The sequence below is a fragment of the Tupaia chinensis genome, unplaced genomic scaffold (genome assembly GCF_000334495.1).
Source record: "Tupaia chinensis unplaced genomic scaffold, TupChi_1.0 Scaffold000121_1, whole genome shotgun sequence".
NCBI lineage: Eukaryota > Metazoa > Chordata > Mammalia > Scandentia > Tupaiidae > Tupaia > Tupaia belangeri.
This window is the reverse complement of record NW_006159588.1, coordinates 1,126,205-1,138,487: the sequence shown is the minus strand read 5'-3', so window position 1 is coordinate 1,138,487 and position 12,283 is coordinate 1,126,205. Positions and strand designations below refer to the sequence as shown.

General features: G+C 45.1%; 1 protein-coding gene across 2 annotated transcripts in view; it reads left to right on the top strand.

Annotated features, from left to right (window-relative positions):
- The first annotated feature begins 2,431 nt into the window (after positions 1–2,431).
- KDM4C (lysine demethylase 4C) overlaps positions 2,432–12,283 on the top strand; it is a 452,171-nt gene continuing 442,319 nt past the window's right edge. For both annotated transcript variants that reach the window (XM_014586260.2, XM_006144466.3), the window contains exon 1: positions 2,432–2,598. The gene's annotated coding sequence lies outside the window, so the exon portion shown is untranslated. The remainder of the gene's footprint in view (positions 2,599–12,283) is intronic.

Genomic DNA, 12,283 nt, shown 5'->3' with positions numbered 1-12,283 from the left:
CTAAGTATTTAGCTGATAATGTGAAGCTCTTAGGACACTGTCTAGTTCACTACAAGCTCTAAATAAATGTTGCTACCTATTGAACACTTTAGCACGTCCAGTTGACTTGTAGGGAGATTTAGGAGTCTCACAGTATACATATTTGGAAACATTCCCAGTTAAGTACATGTGTTGTTACAAAAGTTCACAAGTGTGTGTGCCTACACTACCTTCCACTTTATTTTTTCCACAAGCAAGAGAGAGACAGCGCTTCCAAGGGGGTTCTCACACTATGCTCCACCCCAAGTGTGTTGTCTGTGAGTGCCTGGTAGTTGGGGAGTTCTCCAGAGTTAAACCCAGAACCTTCTCTTGTAGGTCACCCTTGCAGAACATTGTGTTTTATCTGTGCCACTTTCTGTCTTTCCCCTCCCCCACTTTCTTTTTACCTTAATAGCTAAAGAACTATAATGGCCCAGTAACACCATTAGCTTTGTTTCTTTTTTTTTGGTGGAGGTTTTTGCATTAGGGTGTGTTGAGTTCCCAGAGAGAGTGAGAGAGAGACAGAGAAAGTGAGAAATCACTCCCCAGGGAGGATGGCCACGCCACAATCCTTTCTCCTTCACTGTCGTCCTAGGATCTTGGGCACACAGGCACACAAGCTCAGCCTGAGTTTTAAGTCACTAGTCTGGATCTGGGTCCAGGTCTGGAACTTGAAGCACAGTTGGCCATGTGGGTGTCTAGCGCCTTAACCATCACGCCACCTACTGGCCAAAAAAATGCATGTAATTTGTGCAATAATTTGCATCTGCCAGTTGTGAAGGGAATGGAGTTCAGGTTTCCTGCCTTTATTTCAGTGCACTGGGTTTCTAGTCTAATACAACAGATAGATTCTTTTTTTTTTTTTAAGAGAGATTTTTATAATAGGGCATGGGCGCCTGCCAGAGAGACAGAGAAAGAGATAAATACGGGGGTGGGGGGTTAGGGAATGGCCACACCACAATCCCTTCTCTTCCATTCTCCTCCTGGGATCTTAGGCACACAGGCATACATGCCCAACTTTTTTTTTTTTTTTTTTTTAAGATTTATTTCCATTTGTTGTTGTTATTTTAAAAATTTGAGCAAAGAGAGAAAGGGAAAGTGAGAAAGCAAGCCACCAGGTTCAGGACTTGAACGACAGTAGGCCATGTAGGAATCCAGCGCCACACCACCTGCCAGCCCCACCGAGTTTGAGTTTTAAGCCACCAGGTCGAGTCTGAGATTTGGACCATAATTGACCACGGGGGAGTCCAGTGACATAACCGGTACGTCATCTGATAGTCCCCCTGCCCCCATTAGCTTTATTTTAATTAACCATATTCCCTCTGTCTGCACAATACTAGAGTTCAAGGCTATACTAAGTGGACCGCAGACATATTTTTTTTTCAAAGCTGAGATCAGTATATTGTAACAGAAAACTCAGCATATTAGTACAGGTTGCTCACTGGTGTTAAAGGTCTGCCCAATCTTTCTCAGCTGAGAAGTCTTCAGGGGAATTGCCTCAAGGGACCCAGCCTGTAACTGAAGAAGTAAAAAAAGAAAAAAAGTTCAGCTTTTCAAACAAACCATCTGGTGAGGCGAAGTTACAGAGCAGGAGCAACAAGTGGTAACTAACTTATCTAAGTTCGCTGGGGCCTCCGAGGCACCTGTGCTTTCGGTACTAACTAGGGCCAACTGCGGTCATCTCTAGCCGGGATTCCTATCAGGCCTCCGCATCTTAAGCGCACACCTGTGCTGCGCGGGACGTGCTCCGCGTGTGATTCAAATATGGGGCAGTTTCGCTTCCGGAGGCTAACAACGCTGCCTCCTGCGCGAGGTGTTAGAGGCTCGGGACGCCAGGACGCTGAGCCCACCTAGGATACTCCCTCGTGGGAAGAGGGCCCAGCCGCCGGGTGAAGGGAGAGCGGGCACAGGACGCTGTCACGGCCGACCGGCGCGGAGCCCGGACCTCCTGCCAGGCTCTGCGGGGCAATCGGAGGCCCCACCCATGGCAACGCCACTCTGACGTCCGCGCGCCGGAGGCCGCCATAGGCCCGCGTCGGAGCCCAGGACGACGTGTGGCGCGTGGACTACATCAGGTCCAGCCCTGAGGGAGCCGGGCAGGCGCTTCCGGGCACGGCTCTGCGCACCTGTTCCTTCCTTCTGCTCAAGTCTGTCCCCGCTCTGGGAGAACGGGGGCATGCCATTCTCTAGGGAACTAGAGGATGCGCGACAGCAACGATAGCCTGCGGACAGCGCGGAAGACTGAGCCTAAAGCGAGAAGGCGCGGGGCACCTTTAAGCTGTGTGGAAGTTCACGTGACTCCTCCGTGCCGGGCCCCCAGCGGTCACGTGACGGCGCGCGCGCCCTCGAGCGCGGAGCGGCCGCCCGCGCAGTGCGCGCACCTCCGCCGCGGCCTCCCACCTTCCCCAGAGGAGTGGCGGAGTGATCGGGCGACAGAAGCCCCGTGCGCGTGCGCACCGAACAGCTGTCACCCAGTGCGGAACAAGTCTCCCAAATTTCCCAAACCTCCTTGGGCCAGAGGCCCCCGTCATCCTCCTCATCCTCTCCCTCCGGGTCGTGTCCTCACCCGCCCGCGCGCAGGTAACCGTTTTCCCCGGAGTCCCGGGGATGGGGCGGGGGGAGGGGCCGGGCGGTCTTCCTGGCGCTGCGCCGGGGCCGGGACGCTCGGTCCACTACTGCCACGACTGTCATGTTGGGGAGGGGGCAGCCAGCCACAGTCGCAGGGGAGGGAGGTGGGAGCCGGCGACAGTCCGCTCCGGCCCTTCCGAGGGTTGTCTCGGTACTCGCCGTTCTCTCGGGAGTCAGAGTCGGGGTCGCACTTCTCGGGGCAGGGGAGCGCGCGGGTGGTCCGGGGTTGCGGACTCCTTTCCTTTCTGCTCCCCGCCAGGGCTGCGGCGCACTCCTGGGAAGCGGGGCCTGGTGCGCCCCTTGGGGCCCTCGGTTCCCTGGGACTGTCACGACTCGCGGGGTGAGGGTGGGGACTCCTTTCTTGACTGCGGGTCGCAGGCAGCCAGCCCCTCGCTCGGGTTCGTCCTCGGTCCTCGCGGCTGCCGGTTTAGTATTTCTTTGCTCCAGCGTGGGGCCATTTCTTCCTGCAGTGCCTGGAGGAGCCACCGTGCGGTGTAGACAGTGGGTGCTTAATAAATGCGAGTTGGATCGGGGCGCAGGGACTATTAGGCACAGGACGTGGCGTGAAGTGAGGATGTGAAGGGGCCAGCCAGGAAGGCCGAGCGCCTTGTCCGAGCTTGGGGTTTTCCTCCGTGTTCAGCTAGGGGAACAAACACGGCTCGATTCGGATACTTTACGCGTGGACTCCGAGCCTGTCTTTCTTTCAGCTGCTTAGTGCCTGCCTGCTCTGGAGGGCTTTGATTGAGGGGTTTCTTAAGGTGTCTCCTCCCGGAGAAGACGGGGATAACTCCATTGCACTTAATTAAGCCGGCCAGATGATTTATCAAGCCCCCGCTTCGCAAGTGTAGCTTAGAACTGCGGTTGATTCACGCGTCTACCGCGGAAAGTTTGTGGTAGTCTTGGTCCTCTTCACTTCCCACCGAACTTTGCCTAAAACCTACTAGACTTTGCGGTATTTGAAAAATTTTAACCTCGGAAAACTAGACTTCACTGTTCCTTTGGGAACGGTTACTTACATGGTAATTTCGAAGTGTTGTGGTTGAAAATTAGTGGCTTTAAAGGTCCATTTTTACTACGTAGCTTTCTATTCTTTTTTGCGCTATCGATCATCACTCAAGTTTTCCCACTTTGCTAGTCTCCTAACAGCCTCCCTTGTTTTATTTTGTAATATATCACACGGTGGTCCGGGTTTTTAAGGCCTTCTTCCTCCTAATTTTAGTGTTAAAAAAGTTTGTACATGAAGTTTTACAGAGCCTGGAAAACTCATTAATACAATCACATTTATATTAGAGACTTGTTTGATTTTAGTAACAGATTGATTGCTTTTCTAAAGTTAAAAATATTTAAACATTATATATAAATTCAAAAAACACCATTAACCATTCTATGAGAATATTTTTAGAAACTTAACAAGTACTAAAAAAAAAAAACACAGAAAGTAACTTGGATTTAAATTCACTTTATGGATGAGAATCTGGTAAAATCTAGTTCTCGAATGAACATCTTCACCAGATCAACCAAGGCTGGGTTAGGGGTACCTGGGGTACAGTCTGAATCCTTTCCTTTTCTCACTGTTTTACCATCAACTCTCCATTGACTCTTCTTCCCTTGTAGAATGTCAGAGCCTTGAGGACAGGTTCTGTTCTCCGCCCCCCTTGTGGTATTTCCAGTAATCTACCATATTGCCCGAGGAGCAGTCCTTTCTCTTTTATTGAGATACACAGTTCACCCATTTAAAATCCAATGGCTTTTGGTATATGCATATTGTGCAACCGTCAGCCACAATCAATTTTAGAGTAGTTTTATCGCTTGGAAAAGAAACCTTGTTCCCAGTAGCAGTCGTTGCCCATTTCCCTTTAACTCCCTCTCCCTCTGGTGCTAGGCAACCCTTAATCTGATTTTTGTCTCAAAAAAAAAAAAGAATGTTTCATATAAATAGAATCATACATTTTGTGCTCTTTTGACGGGCTTCTTTTACTTAGCACAATGTTTTCAAGGTTCGTTCATGTTGCTGCTGTATCTGTTCTAAATTCCTTTTTAATGGCTGCATAATAGTTCATTGTGTGACTATGTATTGTTTTTCTTTCTTTTTTAAAAAAATTCTTTATTTGTGCTGTGGGGTGCCTGTGTGAGACTGCGTGGAAGGAAGGGGTGGGGGGAGAGAGAAACTGAGAAAGCACCCCTCAAGGGGAATGGCCATTCAGTAATTCCTTTTCCTTCATTCTCCTTGGGATTTTGGGCATACATGCATGCACAGGTGCCTGGCTCATTTTACAAGCCACCAGATCTAGTATTCAAACCACACAGTGGGCCATGTGGTATCTAGCCACCTCAACTCTCACGCCACCAGCTGGCCTTACACTTTGTTTATTCATTAATCAGTTGATGGATACTTGGTTTGTAGGTTTTTGCTGTTACAAATAATGCTGTTACAAATAATGTTGGTATGAACATTTATGAACTAGTTTTTTTTTTTTTTGGAGAGATTTTCACTGTAGGGCGCGTGCGCTCGCCAGACAGAGAGAGACATAGAGACAGAAAGCGAGAAATCACCCCCCAGGGGGGATGGTCACGCCGCAATCCCTTCTCCTCCATTCTCCTCTCGGGATCTTGGGCACGCATGCACACGCGCCCGGCGTGAGTTTTAAGCCACCGGGTCCGGGACGCGAACCGTGGTCGACTACGTGGGAGTCCAGCGACATAGCCATTACGCTAACTGCTGGTTCCCTGAACTAGTTTTTATGAGGATTATGTTTTCTTTACTCTTGGGTATCCACCTCGTACTGGAATTGGTGAGAAGGCTAGTTAGTCCTTGGGGACACTCTCAAGGCTTTGGAGGGGTCTGTTGACCTTCGCCTGCTCCATTATCAAGTCTGTTTGTCTAGAGAATACTTGTGGGACTTTGCTTTTCTTAATGTCATTTAGCCCTTTTCTTAGTGCCATTGAGACTTCTCCTTTCTGTTAGCACAGTGTGTCTTCTTTTTAAATTTTTTTTTTCATTTGAAGAGGTTTTTGCTATAAGGCGTGTGTAATTGCCAGACAGAGACAGAAAGCTAGAAATCACCCCCCCGGGGGATGGCCACGCAGCAATCCCTTCTCCTTCATTCTCCTCTTGGGATCGTGCACGTGCCCACACGCGCCCGGTGTGAGTTTAAGTCACCGGGTCCGGCACTCGAACTACGCTCGACTACATCGGAGTTCAGCGACATAGTCACTATGCTAACTGCTAGTCCCGTGTATCTTATTAGTCCCTTAATATTTATTGTCAATTTATTAGGGATATAGTGAGAAAACAGGTACATTCCAAACTGTCATTAAGTTCAATGTCTAATGCAGCACTCTCAAGGTTTAAAAATGTATGTTCTCTTTTGTTAAATATGAATATTTAATGCTCCTCCTCAAACCTCATTTCTTTTTTTTTTTTTGAAGAGGTTTTTGCTATAGGGCGTGTGCGCTCACCAGACAGACAGAGAGAGAGAAAGCAAGAAAGGCAATTTTTATTTACATTTTTTTTTTAGTGATTGTGTGTTTATTACCTGCCTCCTTCACTAAACTAGAAAGTCTCAGGTGAATATTTTAAACCTAACACAAAATAGGCATTTGACATTTTAAAATATTTTGTGGAATTAATGGATCAGCTCTAATTCAACAATTTTTTTAAGAATTATTTTATTTAATTTTATTTATTCATTCATTTATTTTAATTTGGCCAGAGAGAGACACAGAGAGAGAAAGAGAATGTGAGAAAGCAAGCCACCACGTCCAGGACTCGAACCGTGGTCAGCCATGTGGGAGTGTCCAGCGTCTCAACCACCATGCCACCCGCTGGTCCCAAACCTCATTTCTGATATGAGTTTTTTTTTTGGAGAAGTGCAAAGTTTTTATCCCTACCAATCTATGAAGACTAAAATATAAATTATAAAATAAGTTTTAAAATATTGGCTCATTGTCTTTTTTTACTCTTTCACCCTCCAAAGATTTCCTTTAGTCCCGTCCTCCCTGCCCTTTGGGAAGTTACTGATGTATTGGACAAGATGCTGATCTTGTAAAAACAACTTGTTAGACTAATCCTTTCCCCACACAGGCAGTTAAGAATCCTATTTAAGAGCCTATCCTTGTACTTCTTCTTCAAGACCTCTTTAGTTGTGGAAGGATTCCTATCTCTGAGCCCTGCCTCTAAGGCTTTGCCCAGCCAGTCTTCCAAACAGACTCATCCTTCTCAGGGTTCCCTGGATGGCCTTGACCCCTGCTCACACTCCAGTCCCGCCTGCCCAGATTGCTACCTAACCCCACGCTTCTGCTTGATGTCACTCTCCCTTGAGAAAGCTCAATTCAGTTGTCACCTCTTCCAGTTAGTCTCCTCTCAGATTTGCATGCTTGCTATAGCAGCATTCTATAATCTTTCATGGTTATGAGCAGTCATGCCATTATTAGTATATTACTCTTCCCAAGTATGCACAAAAACTGTCCACATGAAAATACTGACCATGGATGGGCCAGCAGGTGGCATGGAGGTTAAAGTGCTGGATCCGCATGGCTGACTGAGCAGTTTGAGTCCTGGACCCAGTGGGCCCTAATGCTGAGAGTGGAGGAGAAGGGGTTGCAGCAGGGCCGTCCCCCTGTTCCCCTCCCCCAGGGTTGTTAGGTTTTGGAGTAAGACTCAAGAGAAAAAGGAAAGTTTATTGAGAGAGTTAAGGAGACATGATGTATTTATATGGGAGGGGTGGAGGGGCAGGGTCACAAGAATACTGGGTGCTTTGATTAGCTTACTTGCCACTGTGACGTTATCACCCATCTATGGGTATTGGCTGCCAGTGAGGGTGGGCTCTGGCCCAAAGTCCCGCTGCAACCATCTCTCTATTTTCTGATGGGACATTACCTAGAGACCATTCAGGGGCTGATCTAGATCTAACTGGTGCTTTCCTCTGGTAAGTACACATGCCCTACAGCAAAAACTAAAACAAAAATTAAAAAAAAAAAAACTGAAAATGGTTAGTTGTTTCTGGAGGGTGGAATTATGGGTACTTTATGTTTATGTGGATTTTATGGTCTTTTTCCTATGAATCAGTATTTGTGAACAGGGAAAAAAGTTGACAAATATTTATGCTTCTTAGAAAAATCTGGAGAGCAGAAGAAAATAGAGGATAAAGAAAAATCAGTTACTGCCACTTCATTTTGGTGAATTTCCTTGTAACAGTTTTTATTTTGTTTCAATAAACTAGATAAAATTTTAGTATAGCTTCAGCATCAAGTTTTTATTTTATTTTGATTCTTTCTCATACTGCTCAGGTTTCTAGGAAGCAGTGAGAAAACTTATAGGTTGCCTCACTGGAATTTCTGGTATTTAAATTGATTCCTCGAGAACAGGTTCTAGTATCTTAGACAAGATATGAGAACTAAGTATGTGCTAAATAACTCATTTACTGTTTTTGTCTGAGAAATGTCCTGACTAGTGCTTTTGTATGTTTCATAGTGGAGTTTTCCCTTGCATGCCTGATCATTACTTACTGTTTATTTTTTCTGAGTGGCTTAGTCTGCATCGTAGTGGGTGCATTTATCCAATCTATTAACACCTACTTTGTGCCATTTGTTGTATTAGATGTAGAACATGCAGCAGTGAACATAATAAACAAGTGATCCCCCACAATTTTGTGAAAGAGGATTATTTTAAGAATCTAAATGTTTAGCTACACTGTTCAATATTTGCAGATATACAGTGACTTTTGTTACTATGATCTTTATGAATTGCTACTGCAGTCTTTAAAATTTATTCTAGATTCTTCTGGGCTTATATTACTGTAGGTGGATGTTTAAGGAGAAGAATGTGTCATCAAAGCCTTTTTGTCATCAAAGACTTCTTTTTAAATTAATTTTACTTACTATTTTATTTTAATTTCACCAGAGAAAGAAAGGAAAAGTTAGAAAACAAGCTGCCTTGTCTGGGACTTTGGTCAGCCATGGGGAGTCCAGTGCCTCAACTACCAGGCCACCTGCCAGCCTCCATGACTTCTTTTTTTAAAAAATATCTCCATCCAGTTGTAGGTATTAACTTGGCATCCTTACTTGTTATTGATAACAAACAAAACTTATCTTTCCTGTTAGCTTTGGTTCTCTCATGCACCTCATCTTACTTCATTACTCATTCAGTTATTCCAGACACTTAATGGTTCCTCAGTCCTCAGTAAGAAAGAGAGAAAGTGAAAGCAAGCTACCAGGTCTGGGACTCGAACCATGGTTTGCCATGTGGGAATCTGGTGCCTTAACTACCATGCCACCTGCCGGCCCTTACATCAGAACCTTGTTATTGCTGCTTCACAGATAGGATTACTCTGCTTGTTTCCACACCCTGTGTGTCATTGCCATTTAAAAGACAGCCTTTCTTTAATCTCTTTCTTCTGACAATCTTTTAAAATGCAAATTGGATCATTCTCTTTTTCCTTAGGGCATTTAAGATTCCTGCATTATCTCTTACCACCTTAAAGTCCTCTCAAACTGTGTCTAGATGGTTTTAATTTTTTTTTTTTTTTGGTTGGTTTGTTTAAATGCCAGGGTTTTGCAGGGAGAGAGAACCCTTCAAGAGCTCTTAGTGACACACCACAGTTCTCTTTTCTCCTATTTGCCATCCCATCAGCATCCAGGGCACCTGTGCACACACAGGAATTGTCATCAATTCTCCGGGACTGGAACTCAAACCTAATCAGCCTTGTGACATCTGGCTTCCTTTGAATGATGCCTAACTGCTATGCTACAGGACCAGTGCCTGTAAGGTTCTACCTTTCCTCTCTGCCCACTGGCTTTTCTTTCCCTCAAACTATCCAGGCCCTTTCCTCACGTGCAGCCAGCTTCGCCATATGGTCAGCCTGGAAGAGAATCATGTTTTACTCCTGCACCATCACCTGGCTCATTACAGGATTTTAAAACTGGCCTCTTCTTAGTTTTGTTTTATCAATTTGCAACAAACCAGATAAAATTCCAAAAGTGATAATGGGGATCAAGGCAAGCCAGTAAGTATTTGTTACTGTAGGAATTGAGTGTGGCTGAGCGAGCTTGCAGCATTCACTGATCAGAAGAGCTGTGGTTTTCCTAATTGTTCGCTTTCCAGAGCCTTGGAAGGAGGCCCTGTACTGTTTGGGCCCTCGGTATATATTGATCTTTTATGGTCTATGTTACTAACTAAATATTAGAAATAATCCAAGTACCTAGCAAAAAGGCTGCTTAACTAACACTTGGCTGTGGGTAAGAAAATTTTAAAACATTGGAAAATTCAAAGCCGTCTATGTTTAATTTAATAAAGAAAAAAGCCATAGTGGTGCTGCCATGTGATGTGGTTGGGGCACTGGACTCCCACATGGCTGACCATGATTCAGGTTCCAGACCTAGTGGCTTACTTTCTCACTTTCTGTTTCTCTCTTGCTGTTACTGTCTAGTTAAAATAAAATAATAATAATAACAACAAATTAAGTTAAATAAATCATTCTTAAAAAACAACAACAAAAAAGCCATAGAAAAATAGCATGATGTGGGACCAGCAGTTGGCGGAATGGCTATGTCGCTGGACTCCCATGTAGTCCACCGTGGTTCGAGTCTCGGACCTGGTGGCTTAAACTCATACCAGGTGCGTGTGCGTGCATGCTCAAGTGCGTGTGTGCCCAAGATCCTGAGAGGAAAATGGAGAAGAAAGGATTGCGGTGCGGCCAACCCCCTCTGGGGTGATTTCTTGCTTTCTGTCTCTGGTTCTCTCTGTCTTTCTGGCGAGCACGTGTGCCCTATAGCAAAAACTCCGAAAAAAAAAAATTGCAAGATGCTTACGTTGTATGATCCCATTTGTGTTTCAACATGTTTGTAAAGATGTATATGTTTAGGAAAAAATATGTTAAACTATTAACTTTATTGATCCTGTTGTTGGAATTTTTTTTTTAGTTTTGATTTGCCAGAGGGTTTGTGTTTTCAGAGAGAGAGAGGGAGGAGGAGGGGTAGAGGGGGAGGGGGAGAGATAGAGAGACATATAGACAGACAGAACTTGCAATGGGGCATAGTCATGCTGTAATCCCTCTCCATCTTTCCATTCTGTCTGGATTTTGGGTACATGCATATATATGCCCTGCAATTTTTCCTTTCCTCCTTTCTTTTTTGTAGAGGTTTTTGCTTTAGAGTGCATGTGCTCCCCAGAGAGAGAAAGACAGAGATGGAGTGAGAAAGTGAGAGGGAAAGTGAGAAATCATCTCCAGTGGGGAAGGCCATACCACAATCCCTTCTCCTCTATTTTCTTCCTTGGATTTTGGGCATGCACACATGCGACCCAGGCGTGAGTTTCAAAGCACCGGGCCCTGGACTTGAACTGTTGTCAGATATGTGAGAGTCCAGAGATATAACTGCTATTTTATCTGCTGGCCCAGCCCTATGTGTTTTTCAAGGTTTTTGGTGCTTGGATTTAAACCACTTGGTCTGCCATGTGAGATCTGGCTCCCTTAATCTCTAGCTCATAGAGGTGGCCTTTTTTCCCCTTTTTTATTATGAAATACCATTTTTTTAAATGCTAGAGAGAGACAGTGGGCACTCTCAGTGGGGCTTGGTTACACCACAATCCTTTCTCCTCTCCTTCTTTATCCTCTCAGATTTTTGGCACTTGTACATGTGTCCAGCCAGTTATTTATTTATTTTTTTTTACATAAGACTTATTTGTTTAATATTTTATTTATTGTTTTTGTTATTATTTTAATCTGACCAGAGAGAGGATGCCAGGTCTGGGACTTGGAACCACAGTTGGCCATCTGGGAGTCCAGCACCTCAACCACTATGCCACCTGCCAACCCAGCTAGTTTTTCAAGACACCATGTCAGGACTCAGATCCTGGTCAGCATATGGGATTTTCTTCTGCACAGTGCTGAATTGCTCCTCTTTGGGGCTGCATGGTATGTGATGTGATCTTGTATTGTACTCTGACCCATGCTACTGCCTCTTCCCTCCATTGTTTTCCTTTCCTGTCTAAGCCACTGAAGGCTAACCAGCCTTGTTTTCTTCTTAAATTATTTATTTATTTTCTTGGAGAGGTTTTTGCTTTAGGGCACGTGCGCTTGCCAGACAGAGAGACAGAAAGCGAGTGAGAAATCACCCTCCAGGAGGATGGCCATGCCGCAGTCTCTTCTCCATTCTCCTCTCGGGATCTTAGGCACTCATGCACACGTGCCCAGCGTGAGTTTAAGCCACCAGGTCTGGGATTTGAACCACGGTTGACTACATGGGAGTCCAGTGACATGGCCATTATGCCAACTGCTAGTCCCTTAAATTTTTTTTTGAAAAGAATTATGTTTTATTTATTTATTTATTATTTTAATTTGACCAGAGAGAGAAAGAAGAAAAGTGAGAAAGCAAGCCATTGGGTCTGAGACTTGAACCATGACCGGCTATGTGGGATTCCAGCACCTTAACCTCTAAGTTACCTGCTGGCCCCTTTGCCTTCATTTTTCTGCTGAAGTAGGATTGTTTTTCCCTTGCCCTGCTCAGATACATGCTTATGGTTGCCCATAGATTGATGGTTTGGAAAGTCTTAATATCTTTTATTAGCTCCTACTATTTGGGGGCTGGCAGATGGTGTGGTGGTTAAGGCACTAGACTCCCACAAGGTCAACCACTTTTT